Source organism: Rhinolophus sinicus, chromosome 16 (assembly GCF_057876585.1).
Source record: "Rhinolophus sinicus isolate RSI-liver-muscle chromosome 16, RSI-T2T, whole genome shotgun sequence".
Lineage (NCBI taxonomy): Eukaryota > Metazoa > Chordata > Mammalia > Chiroptera > Rhinolophidae > Rhinolophus > Rhinolophus sinicus.
The window spans coordinates 139,838,938-139,852,768 of NC_142516.1; the positions used below are offsets into that span (position 1 = coordinate 139,838,938).

The 13,831-nt window shown below is 44.5% G+C and overlaps 1 long non-coding RNA gene across 1 annotated transcript in view; it reads left to right on the top strand.

The window, feature by feature from the left end:
• The first annotated feature begins 11,565 nt into the window (after positions 1–11,565).
• Positions 11,566–13,831, top strand: part of LOC141571298 (uncharacterized) — a 91,394-nt gene continuing 89,128 nt past the window's right edge. The window contains exon 1 of the long non-coding RNA XR_012496059.2: positions 11,566–11,775. This is a non-coding gene — a long non-coding RNA (uncharacterized LOC141571298). The remainder of the gene's footprint in view (positions 11,776–13,831) is intronic.

Genomic DNA, 13,831 nt, shown 5'->3' on the forward strand with positions numbered 1-13,831 from the left:
CCCCCCCAGGGCTGTTGGGAAGTGGCCCAGTGCCCTGTGGAGGACTCCGGGAGCACCCCATGCTTCTGCTTCTCCTTGCTGTCCCCACCCTTGCCAGGAGAAGAGTGAATCTCAGGTAGCCACTGGGTCAGGGAGGATGACACCATGTGAAGCTGACTGAGCCCAGTCAAACTGACTCACACCTGAGCAGAGCCACTCCACGCCCCCGTGGGCCTGTGAGTGAGAAAAATAAAGGTCATATGTAGAAGCCTCTGAAATTTTTAGAATTTCTTTCATTATGCAGCACAAACTGACAAATACAGGATCCTTGGGTGCATAGCAAGGAATCTTGGGTGAGTCCGTTCTATACAGAGAGTCGGCTGGGACAACATGAAGGGAATTCAGCACTCAGGACCCATTAGGACAGCAGGGCCTGGCTACAGAGACTTAGACCCTGGCTAATCATTTTCTTCTCCAAGCCTGCTGAAAATACACACACACACACACACACACACACACACACACACACACACACGCTGCATCTTTCTTGAGGAGTTCCTTTCAGAAGGAACCACCGGGACACTTTGCCATACTGTCATTTGGGTGGTATGTGCCCCATTAATATTAATGATCCGGGTGGCATTGCAGTAACCTCCCCACATTGCTGTCCTTTCAATTATCCCCATTGGGTCTCCCTCTTTGAAGTGGGGTTTTAAAAGAAAATTGACAGCATCATTTAGGTGATTGGCCCAGCTATTGTCAAAAGGTTTAAGAAGATTAGCTCAGCTCCTTGACAAGATGGGTGGACGGCAGGGCTCCTTGGCACCCAGTCATTAATCTGTACTTAAAACCGCTTCCAGAAGTGGGGGAGGCCTGGGAGCCTGCGGCAGCCACACAGCTCAACGGCAAGGCCTTTTGTCAGACCTGCATTCTCCACAGCAATCAGCCTCCGTCTGCGCAACAAAAGACATTTTCCTGAATTATGGGAGGCAACGTCCATTAAGTGCAAAATCCCGGTGCAAGAACGGCTCTCACAGTTTCCTAGGAGGCAGCCCCGGTGATTACAAATCTCAAGAACTTTCCTACGTGAGAACTGGATGGCAAATTCTAAATTTCCCGGGAACTCTGTCTTGCTAGTTTTTGTCAAATGCAGTTTCTTGCAGTTTCAAATGGGTCTCCATTGTGCAGTTTTGTGGAGTATCACCACCTATCACGCCATCACTCTGCAGTGGTCCCTTTCTGAGCAAAACATGCTTTCCAGAATACAGAGGCTTCCCTCCTTTGAAGCTTTATTCTAACATTGGAAAACCTGCATAGAGACATCTTTAATATGGAAACACCACGCCAAGAAAACTTACAGATGAGTTGTATCTCAAAATGGTTTTGAAAAGTCAGATTTTTAGAACTTATACAGCAAAACGCTCTCTTACATAGGCAGAGTCAGGAGGGGAGTTTACATTCCTTGACCAGCTTATAACGGGCTAGGTGAGGCATGGCCCTGAATTAGGATATCAATAGTACCATAGAAACTAAGCACATCATTGATAAATCTTCTGCTATAGGAAAAGCATTACAAGTTTCCCCTGAGGATATCAGGAGAACATTGTCCCCTTTTCCTTTAGTTTCCACAGTCCTCCTGGCTTCCGTCCTGCACACAACCCTTCCAGGAACAGTGTGGGGTTCAGCATCCCCATGGGGCTCCAGCTGAAGCAATTGCAAGTGGGGACAGAGTTTTGACATCATTGCTGCTCCTGGGCAGCGGCAAGTGTGCTTCCCACTGCCCACCTTGGCAGGGGCTTCCCTGGAAGAGGGATTAGATATTTATGGGTTTCACCAACAACTTCTTGCCGAGAGGGATCTGGTGAAGCTGAGAAGAGTTGCAGACCTTACATCACCAGCCCTTTGCCGGAGATTCTAAATAGCAGCTAGTGTCAGCTGCGATCTGCAAAGGGCAGTTCCCACCTCCCACCAGGCACTAGCCTGAGGTCCCAGAGGGCCTCCCTGAGCCAAATGCTCCTTGGACACCTTCCAACATAGTGCTGTTTGCACTCCAGGTTTACAAACTCTTTCCTGGAAGAGCTTTTGCAGCTTTTACTTGAGATTCCTTCTTCTTTTTTCTTTTTCTTCTTTTTTCCCCCCTAAATCCCAACCACACGCCCATGAGGCTGGGCCAGGGTATCCAAGGCCACCTCTCTGCAGAGTCTTTGTGAGCAGTCTAGTTTGCCTCTGGCTTTCAATTTTATTAGAAAATATGGTCTCTGGGGAGTCAGGGCATCTCCATTGAAGTGTGCCCGGCTGGTCCATCGTACTTCTAGCTGGGCAAGCCCAAGCATATCTGAATCCACATGACTTATAAGTGAACCCACTGGGATCACTGCTTTACGTTGGTCATTCGATATGGGCTTACAGTTCAGTTACTCTTTTCAAATTTTGTAGGGAAAATTTAAATCCTTATCCTGCCAGTTGCATGAGGGAAGTTTTCTCATCAGACATCTCACCCAATTTCTCTATTCTTTAAAATTAGCATTATAAATTAGTAATACAAGAACTTAATGACTCGGTCTCATAGACTTGTATCTAATCCAGCTGACGCAAAATTTTCAGCACCCCCTTCCCCCCAAATTATGTTCTATTATGGGTTGAATTGTGTTTCCCAAAAAGATATGTTCACATCCTAAATCTGGTAACCTGTGAATGTGAACTTATTTAGAAGTAAAGTTGTTGCAGATGTGATTAGATAAAACGAGGTCATGCTGGAGTAGGGTGGGCCCTCACCCAGTACAACTGCTGTCCTTATAAAAAGGATGTGTGAAGACGAAACACACAGGGAGAATGCACATGATGAGAGAGGCAGTGATTAGAGTGATGTAGCTATAAACCAAGGGACACTAAGCTCTGCCAACATCTTGATTTCAAACTTCTGGCCTCCAAAACCATGAGAGAGTACATTTCGGTTGTTTTCAGCCACTCAGTTTGTGTTACTTTGTTATGGCAGCCCCAGGAAACAAATACACGGTTTCTGCCTGGCAGACTCTGTTCTCCCCAGCTGACAGGTAAGAACACTGACCTCAGAGAGGCTGAGTAGTATTCAATGTCACACAGCTTGTGTCTTTGAGCAGAGCTGGTACTTGGGCTGTTTGTTATAGTTCTGATCTCTTTGTTTTGTTTTGTTTCCCAATTACCAGAAGATACCATGCCTCTAGTTTGTGAAGTCTGTCATGGAAATGATCACGAAATGATTAAATAAATTGTTTGAGACATAATTTACAGACATTAAGTGTTAAAGTGAGTTGTGACAAGTACATACACCAATATAACCCAAATCATATCAAACAACGAACTTCTCCATCATCTAGAGGGTGCTCTGTTCCCCTTCTCAGGCAATTCCAGCCCACCCTCTCCTCAAGTAACTGTTGGTCTGATTTCTATTCCAGTCCCCCTTCTCGGGCAACTGTTGGTCTGATTTCTCTCACTACAAATCCATATAGTCTGTTCTCAGTCTTCATAGAGGAGGTATTCTTATTGTCTGGCTTTTGTTCTGTATGTGTTTCAGATCCATCCACGCCTTTAGGTGTGAGTGTATTTTTGCTCCATTTTATTGCTGGTGGTATTTCATTGTGGATACAATTTGTTTATCCATTCTCCTGGCTTCCAGTTTGGGGCTGTTATGATTAAAGCCGCTATAACTATTCAGGTCGCATTGTGGACATTGTTTTCTTTCTCTTGGCTAAATACTGAGCAATGAAATTGCTGGCTTATGCAGTAAAAGTATGTTTAACTTTATAAGCAACTGAGAAATCATTTATAAAACGATTTGGGTAACCTTATGAAGATGAAGGCGTATCTTGTTGCAACTCTGCGATGATCCTCTTTCCCTCCTCCCTCACAGATCCAGAATAATCAGGGTGATGAGATTAAATGAGATACATTTGTCTTGGCATCTTGCTCACCTGTGATCATGTTTACAAACATGTGCATGCCCCAATTCTCACCGTCATGATGTATTGCTATCTCTAGACTTTCATACCAGCCACTGGAGAGATAGAGGTAATAGAGCAAACTTTATGTACAAATACATTTTTTATTTAAATATAGAATTTATTTCCTCAATTTCAAATATAGTCATCTCCTTTCTGTCTCATTCAAATGTCACAGGAGCTACAGTTCAAAAACAATGTTGGTTTACAGAATGTCTTGGAATTTCAGTTCATGAAGACCATTTGCAGAATGGACGGGTGACTCCACATTTGACGGAGTCTGTGGGGAATAATGGGGAGAGGCTGTGGGGAATAACGCAGAGAGAGACCAGCTCTTGTCTCTAAGGAGCTTGCCACAGCTTCTGGATGGTGAAGAGGAGAAAGATGGAAGAGGGTGAAAGGGAGAAAACGTAAGGTTGGGGGGAGGCTGCTGACAGGAGTGAGGGAGAACCACACGGGTTCAAAGAGGGTATGATGAAAAGAGAAAAGGTCAGTATAGATAGCTGGCTGTAAGAACGATAGCATGAAAGACACTGAAACACCTAAGAGCTCACAGAGTTTAGTTCTTTGCACAGATGCTTGAGAAGATAGGAATAGTTTCCTAGGACCACAGTCTGGTAGCAACATCCCAGGGAGAATTGCCCTTCCTGGGATGGGTTTCTGCTAATACTCACAAATACAGCCTCAAACATCACCTAGAATGTGTCGGAGAAACTGGGCTAATGCTGATGACTGAGAATGGGTCTCCAAAGCCCAGCATCTCCCTGATGCCATCTTCTCTGGGGATAACGTGTCAGCAAACCACAATAAACCCCCATGATGAAGTGTCCCACTGCAATATGGATTGAGATTCCCTTGGGCCAACCACACACTCTGGGGAAAGGTGGGCACAGTGGCATCATGGTAGCCTGTAGATGACTTTGGCCTTGAAGTGATGCCGAGCTGGATCTGAACACCTGCTCTGTATTAACTAACTGAGTGAGTGTGGGCCAGTCTCTCAACCTTTCTATGCCTCGGTAGATTCCTCTACGAAATGGACATTATAATGTAATCATGGAGCACATGACATAACACCAAGTGCTTAGCCCCTTGTCCAGTATGTAACACATGCTCAGGAGACACCACTCTCACTATCAATGCTTCCTTTACTATTATGTTATCATGAGAGAAGGAACAGGAAGAAACCAGCACTTAGCTACCAAGTGTCCTATCTGTAGAGAGTTTGCATAGTATAGGGTGGGTCCACACCAGGTGTGGAACTTGCCAGCTAACATCTAGAGAAATTGTTTAACCTACTATTAAAATAACAAAACAAAACTATTTAATATACATTTTTAAATAAGTAACATAGTCACATAGTTTTAAAATATATGAAAAGAGAAACATTGAGAAATCTCTCTTCTACCCCAATTTTCCCAGCTCCTCATCATGTCCCTTACCCAGCACCCCAGGAAAACACTGTCATTAATTTTTAGGTTGGTGCAAAAGTAATTGTGTTTTTTTGCAATTATTTTTAACCTTTTAAACCACAATTACTTGTGTACCAACCTATACTCACATGTTTCCAGTGTTTTTTAATACACACAAAAGGAAATAAAAAACATGCTTTAATTTTTACCTCTTGTTTTTTAATACAAAATTGGCATAACATGCACACTTTGGCATGTTGCTTTTTTATTATTAAATTGACCTATTAGATTGATTTTGAAATCTTTAAATATCACTACACAGAGAATTCTCTCCATTCTTCTTTACAGTTGCACATATTCCATTACATGCATGGTTTTAACAGTTGAGGAAAGGTTGATCCCAGGGTATAATCAATTGTTTGATTTTTTTCAAATTCTACTCTTGGGGAACCCTCATTTTTCCTTGATATTGAGGCAAGTGGGACCAAGAAGGCAGCCAGCTGAGAAGTAATCAAAAGTGTTGAAAAGTTCTGACATCCTCCTTTCCATCTCTCTGTGCACAGGGGAAGAGACGGCAAGGACACATCCTTCTTTTTCTTTCTCATGCTCACCGCATACTGCCCAAGGGCCTTCTGTGGCTGTTTTGCTTTATATTTTGTTTAGGCCAAATTTCTTCATAAATTCTGTTGGGGTTGGAGGCAGGCAACACCAGTATGATTTTCCTGGACTCCCAAAATTTTCTAGCAATGGCCCTAGGTGTAGTTGTCATCTCAACACAAGAAAGGGTTAGTTCTCAGCTTTGCAGGAAGATTTTTTGGCCTACAGCTGGGCTGTGGACATATGTTGAGAATCATTACTCTATAAGTTAGGAAGAAATAATTATTGATCAAACCATAAAACTATAGAATTTAAGTGATAGATGAGACCTAAGAGGGCACCTGCCCCAAGAGCTGTGAGCTGTGCCCCACAGGAACCTGCATTTTCAGTTAGTAAAACATCAGATGGTGTCAGAAAAATACATAAAGAAAATATGAAATGGATAGAAGTTTTTCATTAAAAAGTTTCTCCCTGAAATCTTTGGTGACTGCTCGTTCTTTTCTACTAACATACCACAAAATCAAAAAAACTGAATAGAAAATAAGCATTAATAGAAAAACAGTCCACTTATCACAAATGTGTGTTCATGTAATGTATGGGTATACACTAGCAAATATATGTCGATATGTTATGCTAGTACTAATTACATGCCGTATAATGGAAAGACATATTTCAATTCTTTATGGTATTCCATAACGGATGAAACCTTCTAAGATTCCAAGGACTCTGCCATTTGCATAAAAGGAAAATTGTGATCAGCTCCAGTTGTTTTTTCTAGGTTGCACTTGTAGGTTTTCTGATAGATGATCTGAATGCTCAAATGCTCAAAATTTCAGGCAACTCCCTTTGGTATAAGGCAGCCTCGTATATTGCTCAGAAAATCAAGTTTTTAGAATGTCTCCCTTCTGTGGGCCAGTCTTCCCTTCCTGTGCCTTTTTGGTACTGGATATGCCCTACAGAACAGAGAACACATCCACTCCTCACTACTTTCTATCACATCCTTGAAGCATCTGTAGACAGCTTACATCTCTTAATCTTGACCACTTTTCTTCAGGCCAAATAGAGGCCACCTTAGAGTGAAGGGAAGAGAAGAGTCCCGTTATGACCTGAGCAAGTCGCTGACTCTATCTGGGCCTAGATTTATTTGTTAACAAAGGAATAGTCCTGCCCTGCCTACCTCACAACATGATGCAATTGAATTGGGTACTAGACTTACAAATATGTTGTCTTTTTAAAGAGAAATATAAGCCATTACCTGAACTATACCATGTTTTTTAACCTTTCCTAATGGCACTCAGAACTAAACTCATTGCCCTGGAAGTGGTCCAGCCAGTTCAGAATCGAGTGAGACTATTATCTTCTACCGCCTGGATATCACATTTCGGGCATCCTATATCTATATTTTTCTTGAAAAATGTCAAGAACTTCACGAAGTTGGAATCACCTCTTTACACAGCATGCGGAATGTGTTACTCTAAGAGGTGAACCTGCTAAAAACATCCATCAATTCACACAATTGCTGAATGCTAAGCATAAAACCAATGCTGGTGTATGGAAGACAAAATGGGTAGAAGACACAGTCCTGCTTTCAGGAATTTATGGAACAGTTGAGCTATCAGACAAAGCACATAAAGCAACCAGACGGCAATAGAAGACACCACCGAAGGGAGAATAAATCACCCAAAGGCCAATAGAGCTTCGGAGACCCAGGGCCTGAGCACCAGACAGGAGAGGTCAGGAAAGGCTGTAGAGGGAAGGTGAGCCTGGAACAGGCCTGGAGGGGGGAAATTGAGCTGCAAAACAAAGAGAAATAAAACTGGCACATATGAACATAAGGGGAATAAAAACTACACCTTGAATTAGAACAAATCAGTGCTGGGAGAGTTTATATAAGATCTTTACATAAGCACACAATTGCAGGAAATTGAATGTTTGGAGGATATAGCTAACATTTAGGAAGGAAACATGCCTTCTCCCCAGATATCTCTTAGAGTTCCTTTCAGAGGCCCACCTTTTCTTATTCTTTTCATCATTTATTTACCCAACATAATTCAACCTTCTCCAATGGGATAGATGCTGGGGATTCAGGTATAAATATGGTACCATGTCTCCCTTGGAGAAGCTCCCAGCCAGCTAGAAGGAAAAGCACATACACTCTAATTTTACCTTCACGTGCTCTGGACCTCATTGCAGGTAAGTCTGGAGTGATTTGGGGGCCCTGAGAAAGGCACAATTCCTCGTGCCAGACAAGAGCTCTGGGAAGGGTTCACGTAGCAGGTGTCATGGACGCTGTCTGAGGATAAGTATAGCGTTCCTCAGAAAGTGAGGACGAAGGGCAGGGCAGACCAAGAAAGCTACCCACGATGTCCATGGAGTTGCCAAGTGCACGGCACACTGGGGGCAATGGTGGACACTTCATGTGGCTCCAGGGCAATTTTCACAGTCAAAACGTGAGTCTGAATTACACCGGACGTTTCCCCCAATTCACCTGGGGAGGGAGCAGAACGCCTCCTTTGAAGGTTTTGACCAGATACGTCCTGAACATGTGGATTTGGAAAAACTCCCTGGGTGTTTCCGATGTGAGTCCTTGGTTGAAAGGTTAAGAGTCTAAGAGTGGGGCAGAGAGATGGAATGGAAATACAGCTTGGCTCATCCTCTGTGGTGGTTTTAAAATAGGCTCACAGTTCTTTGCTACTCCTCCATTTAGGAGGTGGAGGTTAATTTCCCTCCCCTGGAGTACGGGCCCAACCCAGTTACTTGTTTCTAACTAAGAGAAACAGGCAGACGTGATGATGTGTGTAAATATCGTACAAAGTCCCCGTGGTTCCTTTTTGCTTTCTCTCTGGGATCTCTCACTCTGCAAGAAGCCAGATCATGTTGTAAAGATACTCAAGCAACCCTATGGAGAGAGCCACGTGATGAGAAATGGAGGCCTCCAATCAACAGCCATGAAAATGATGTTAAAAATGGATCTTCCAGTTCCCTCGAGCCATGAGCCAGAAATATTTGTATTTATCATGCCATTTATTTTCTGCGTTTTCTGATGTTTTGACATCTGAGGCCTTGCTGACACTGGAGAGACTGTGCCTCCCAGGGCAACTAATTCCCACAGACAGCAAATATCTTAGTTCAGGCGGCTATGACAGACTACCATAGCCTGGTAGCTTATAAACAAAGGAAATTTATTTCTCATAGTTCTGGAGGCTGGGAAGTACAAGATCAAGGTGTCAGCAGATTCGATGTCTGGTGAGGGCCTGCGTCCTGCTGCTTCCCCGTGTAGCCCTGTGTGGCATGGCATGGTGTGGCATGGTGTCCCCCTTCCTCTTGGGAACTGTGAGTAACAAACTATCTTTCCAGTAGCCGTTGTCTCCAGATCTGTTGGCATCACTATATTGAATAAAAACAAAACCTACATTCTAAAACCCACCCAACTATAAACTTTTTTCTTGAATTTCTGACCTATGGAAACTATGAGATAATAAATGTTTGAAGCAGTAATTTGTTATCAGCCATAGATAAGTAATGCAGCCTGTGAAGACTTTCAGATTTAGAAATTAGGGAAATATCATAGTTTGTAAGAAGAAAAGCAGCGTGCTCAATTTTTATTAAAAAAGGCACCGCTGGCAGCAGTTGGGGATGGTAAGAGAGGGAGTGGCCATAGTACAGAGAAACGAATGTATTGGACCCTCCACTATTCTAGCCAATGTGACAAGTCTGACCCTTTTATCTTGTTAATCCATCCTAGACCTTGTCGTCTTAGATTATAACTAAAAAAACATACAGAGGAAAGAAAAAAAAGAATGTATGGAGGATTTGACTTATTTCATTTGCTATTTTCCAAAGCATTCTATTTTATCAATGCCTCTTTTGGCAGTGTTTATTTTCCCTGGGAGGGCCATCCTAAGAAAGATCTAGTATTAACAAGTGTCTCCTTTCTTACCTTATTTTCCCCACTGTTTGAAGAGTCCAAAACACCTGTGACTTTCTCCTTTCCTGTGGCTTTTGCCTTGCTTATTTAGTTTAATGATATCAGAAGACCTGACCCAAGGGCTAAAAGCTGGGGGACATTCCATTTGTGTAAAAGCTTAGAGATTAGGGAAATTAGACCTGGCAGGAGAAGCATGAAACTGGGGTTTATTGTGCTTGGAAGGAAAAGGCTTGGGGTTGATTTACTAGGTTGATGCAAAAGTAACTGTGGTGTTTGTAATTATTTGTAACCTTTTAAACTGCAATTAGTTTTGCACCAGACTTTGTCATGTGTCTGATGGGATTCGCTCCTCTGTGGAGGACAGGGATGAGGTCAGCTGTTTGTCTCCATAGAAGAAAGAACAGGGTGACAGGGGCCTTATCCCCCGCATGCAGGACTGAGCTTAGAAACGGGAATGGTTTTATGATGACCACGGAGCCACCCATGCAAAGCAGAATTACTCAGCAATAACAGTCCACATATTCATATCATGGTCTTCCGAAGGTATAACCCGTGCATACTTCTAATGATTTCTTAAAACCTGTATTATACTATGTAAGAAAAACAAATCTGAACAGACTGTTTTAAAACAAAGAATAATAGTAAGTTATTCAGTTGATGTTGTAAGCACTCTTGGAGGAGGCAGGGAGAAATATGCTTTTAGAATTGATTAGATTTAAAAATAATACCATGCCATATTCTTGGAATTGGAGCAAGATAGAAATGTGCGGATTAGTGATTCCAGAGGTTGGAGAACTTGTCTCTCAGACACAGTCCCAAGACCCTGAGGGGACCCAGATCTACCAGGAAGATGCTTCGTGGCTTTCCTTTTTCCTATAAAAGGCTCCAGTAATTTCCAAGGCATATTTGTAGGGCATGGAGATGTAACATGGCAGCTTCAGACAAAACAACAAAATGAAGTTTCATTTATATTCAGAGGATTTGCTTGATTCTTCACGACTGCTCACATTGCTGGAGGATTAATCTCCAGTGAGGACCAGTGGATGTATGAAGCGAAAGAGAGCAAGGGAGATGGGTCTTACTGTCCCCTTTGCCCGCTGAGTGCACTAAACCAGCAAGCCCGTCACTCACGGGGGTGGGACTAGGTCTGATGGTTTGGGGATGGATGACACAGCAGGGGCACTTCTGAGTGGACTCGGGGACCTCCTGCCAACCTTCCGCCCTCACTAAGCCTTCCTTCCTTGTCCAAGTCCAGAGACAAAACACTCCGACCAAAGCCAACTGACAGCCAGGGCCTGAATGCACAAGCGCGCACAGGAAGCACGTCGTTCTCCAGCGCCGCCCCTTCCTCTAGGTGGCAGCACACTCCGCGGAAAGCAGGGCAGAGTCCTAGCCAAAGAAATGCCCTTTCCCAGGAGGATGGCTCTGCAGAGGTAAGGCCAGGTCACTGCCCTGCCTCATCTCTCGGCCTGTCGCTGCTCGGTCATCCTGCCGTGCTACTGCCCCCCATGCCCCGCCCCAGAGTGTTGGACATGGATAAACACATGTGCACCCACATACACACTCACACACTGCCTCATGCACAGACACATACATGCACACACATTCATACACAAACACAGTGTAATGACCTGAATGCTTGTGCTACCCTCCCCCCTCCAGAATTTACATGTTGAAAATCCTCACCTACAATGTGATTGTATTAAGAGGTGGAGCCTTTGATCAGATGGAGTCATGATAGGATTAGCGTCCCTATAAAAGAGACTCCACAGAGCTCTCTTGTCCGTTCCTCCAGGCGACGACAGAGTGAAAAATCTGCAACCAGAAGAAGCCCTTCACCCACCCAGGCTGGCATCTCGATCCTGGACTTGCAGCCTCCAGAACTGTGAGCAATGAATTTCTGTTTATAAGTTACCCAGTCTGTGGTATTTTGTGATAGCAGCCTGAACCGACTAAGGCCCTCCCCAGTATGCACTCACACACGTGAATGCACGCTCACAAGCTCACACCGCAGAAGCATGCACATGTACGTGCTCACAGGCTCACACACTCACAGACACACACAGCACCTCCCTGAGGTCACTCTGCTCTCGCTAGTTCTGAAGGTCAGTGAAATGGCAGCTCTGGCTTCCTGGCCCTTGGGTTAGTCTTAACTGTTTGCTACCATCTCGTTAATGACTCCTCAGCATATTAAATGACAGGAGAGTGTATTTTGCTTTCCCGGGTAATCCCCAGCCCAGAGGGCTCCAGCTGGTCAGAGTGACGTGGGGGTGCTGACGTGATCTGCCTGCCTTGAGCCCACACACCAGGTCTATATAAGGGGCTGTGTCCCTAAGGCACACTGCACCCCTGCCCCTCCCCACCCCCCCAAACCATAATCCTGACATTCACAGCGGGGACGCCCTCTTTGGTGACTCACCCTGCGTCCACAGAGAGTAACCAGGGATGCCTGAAATGCCAACCACTCAATCAGGGAATTTGGCACCACACTTTGAACCTGCAAATGCCCGAAGCATGTGGCCATGGGCATCTGACACAGGAGGCTCCCGATCCCAATCCTTACAGGGACGTCTTGGGTGGCTGCCGGTCCTATGACAAAGTGATCCTTAGTGCAGGGCCACAAGTGAATCCTGGAGACAGGAGATGCGTGTAAAATCCTTATAAATCTGGGCACCGCTTGGAGAGTAAAGGGCTGGCATTGGAAGAAAGGCCTCGGGTCTAGCCCAGCAGTGCCACGTGTGTGTAGTGATGAAATGTTCTGGGCCTTACAACCCTCACTTGGAAAATGAGGGATATAATACCTACTGTCTCAGCTTCAATAATACCACAATAAATGATATAAATGAAAGAAACACAGTCTTGGAGGGCTACCCACTGCCTGCTCCTTGGGTCCTGAGGACATTTCTGAGCTGGCTGGAAGTTTCCTTTGGGGCAGTCCCAGCACCTCACCTGGTTTCCAGCTGCTCAGGCATGGCAGTCCTATTTTGGGGTCTGCTCAGTTCCAATTTCTCAGGGACCCTCAGACATTTGATATTCCTTCTGCAGGGCTGACAGACCCTGCAATGGAGCCACTCTGCCTCTTTTCTAGGAGCTAACTGCCTGGAGCTCTGGAGCTGACCCAGGCCGTGGAGCCCATTGCAACACTTTGCCTCAGAGCACCAAGAATCTTACGCTCTAAGAGTGTGGTCAGCAACCCAGTCCTGCCTCTCTGTGCCCTGTAATTCAAAGACAGTTCTCAGAGTCAGTGTGACCTCTTGAAGATGTACCATCAATGATACTCATTGATGGAGTCTGCACCATCCCATAAAGTTGAGCCCACATGATCCAGGCTCCCTCCCAACATTAGGCATTGGGAATAAAGCTCCTCCTATCCTATGTGAACACCCAGCTGTCCTGTACCTCATCGAACATCTACAAGCAAACACTGTTATTTTCAGTCTTCAACCTTCAATCTTTTCCCCTGGGTGGCTCTTACAGGCTTTCCACCTGGCATTTCCACACTTTCGTCTTACCTAGGCATCTTTATAACGTAGGTGTCTCCTCTCTGATGAGCTTGTAAAATACTTGTTACAGCTATTGTTGTAGTGGAGAGATCAACCACCAAGTTCTGTAAGAAGGGCAACAAATACATTGACCTGCTCGAATATAATGTGTCAGTAATTAATGCTGTTTCCTCTAAAAAGCTGGCCTTTTGTATGGAAAGAATGAAAGGAGCTGATAGTCAAGCGAGAAGAGCTTGCTACCATAAAGCTATTGGACCTGAAATTGGCAGTAAAATGGGGGCTTTGAAGACAGACTGCTGAGTTTAGAATTTTGGCTCCTTCACCTACCAGCTTTGTGGTAATAGGCAAGTCAGGGAACCCATCCAAGGTCTCAGTTTGATCATCTGTGAAATGGACATACTAGTAGAACTTGTCTTATAAATTGGTACCCAGAGGTAA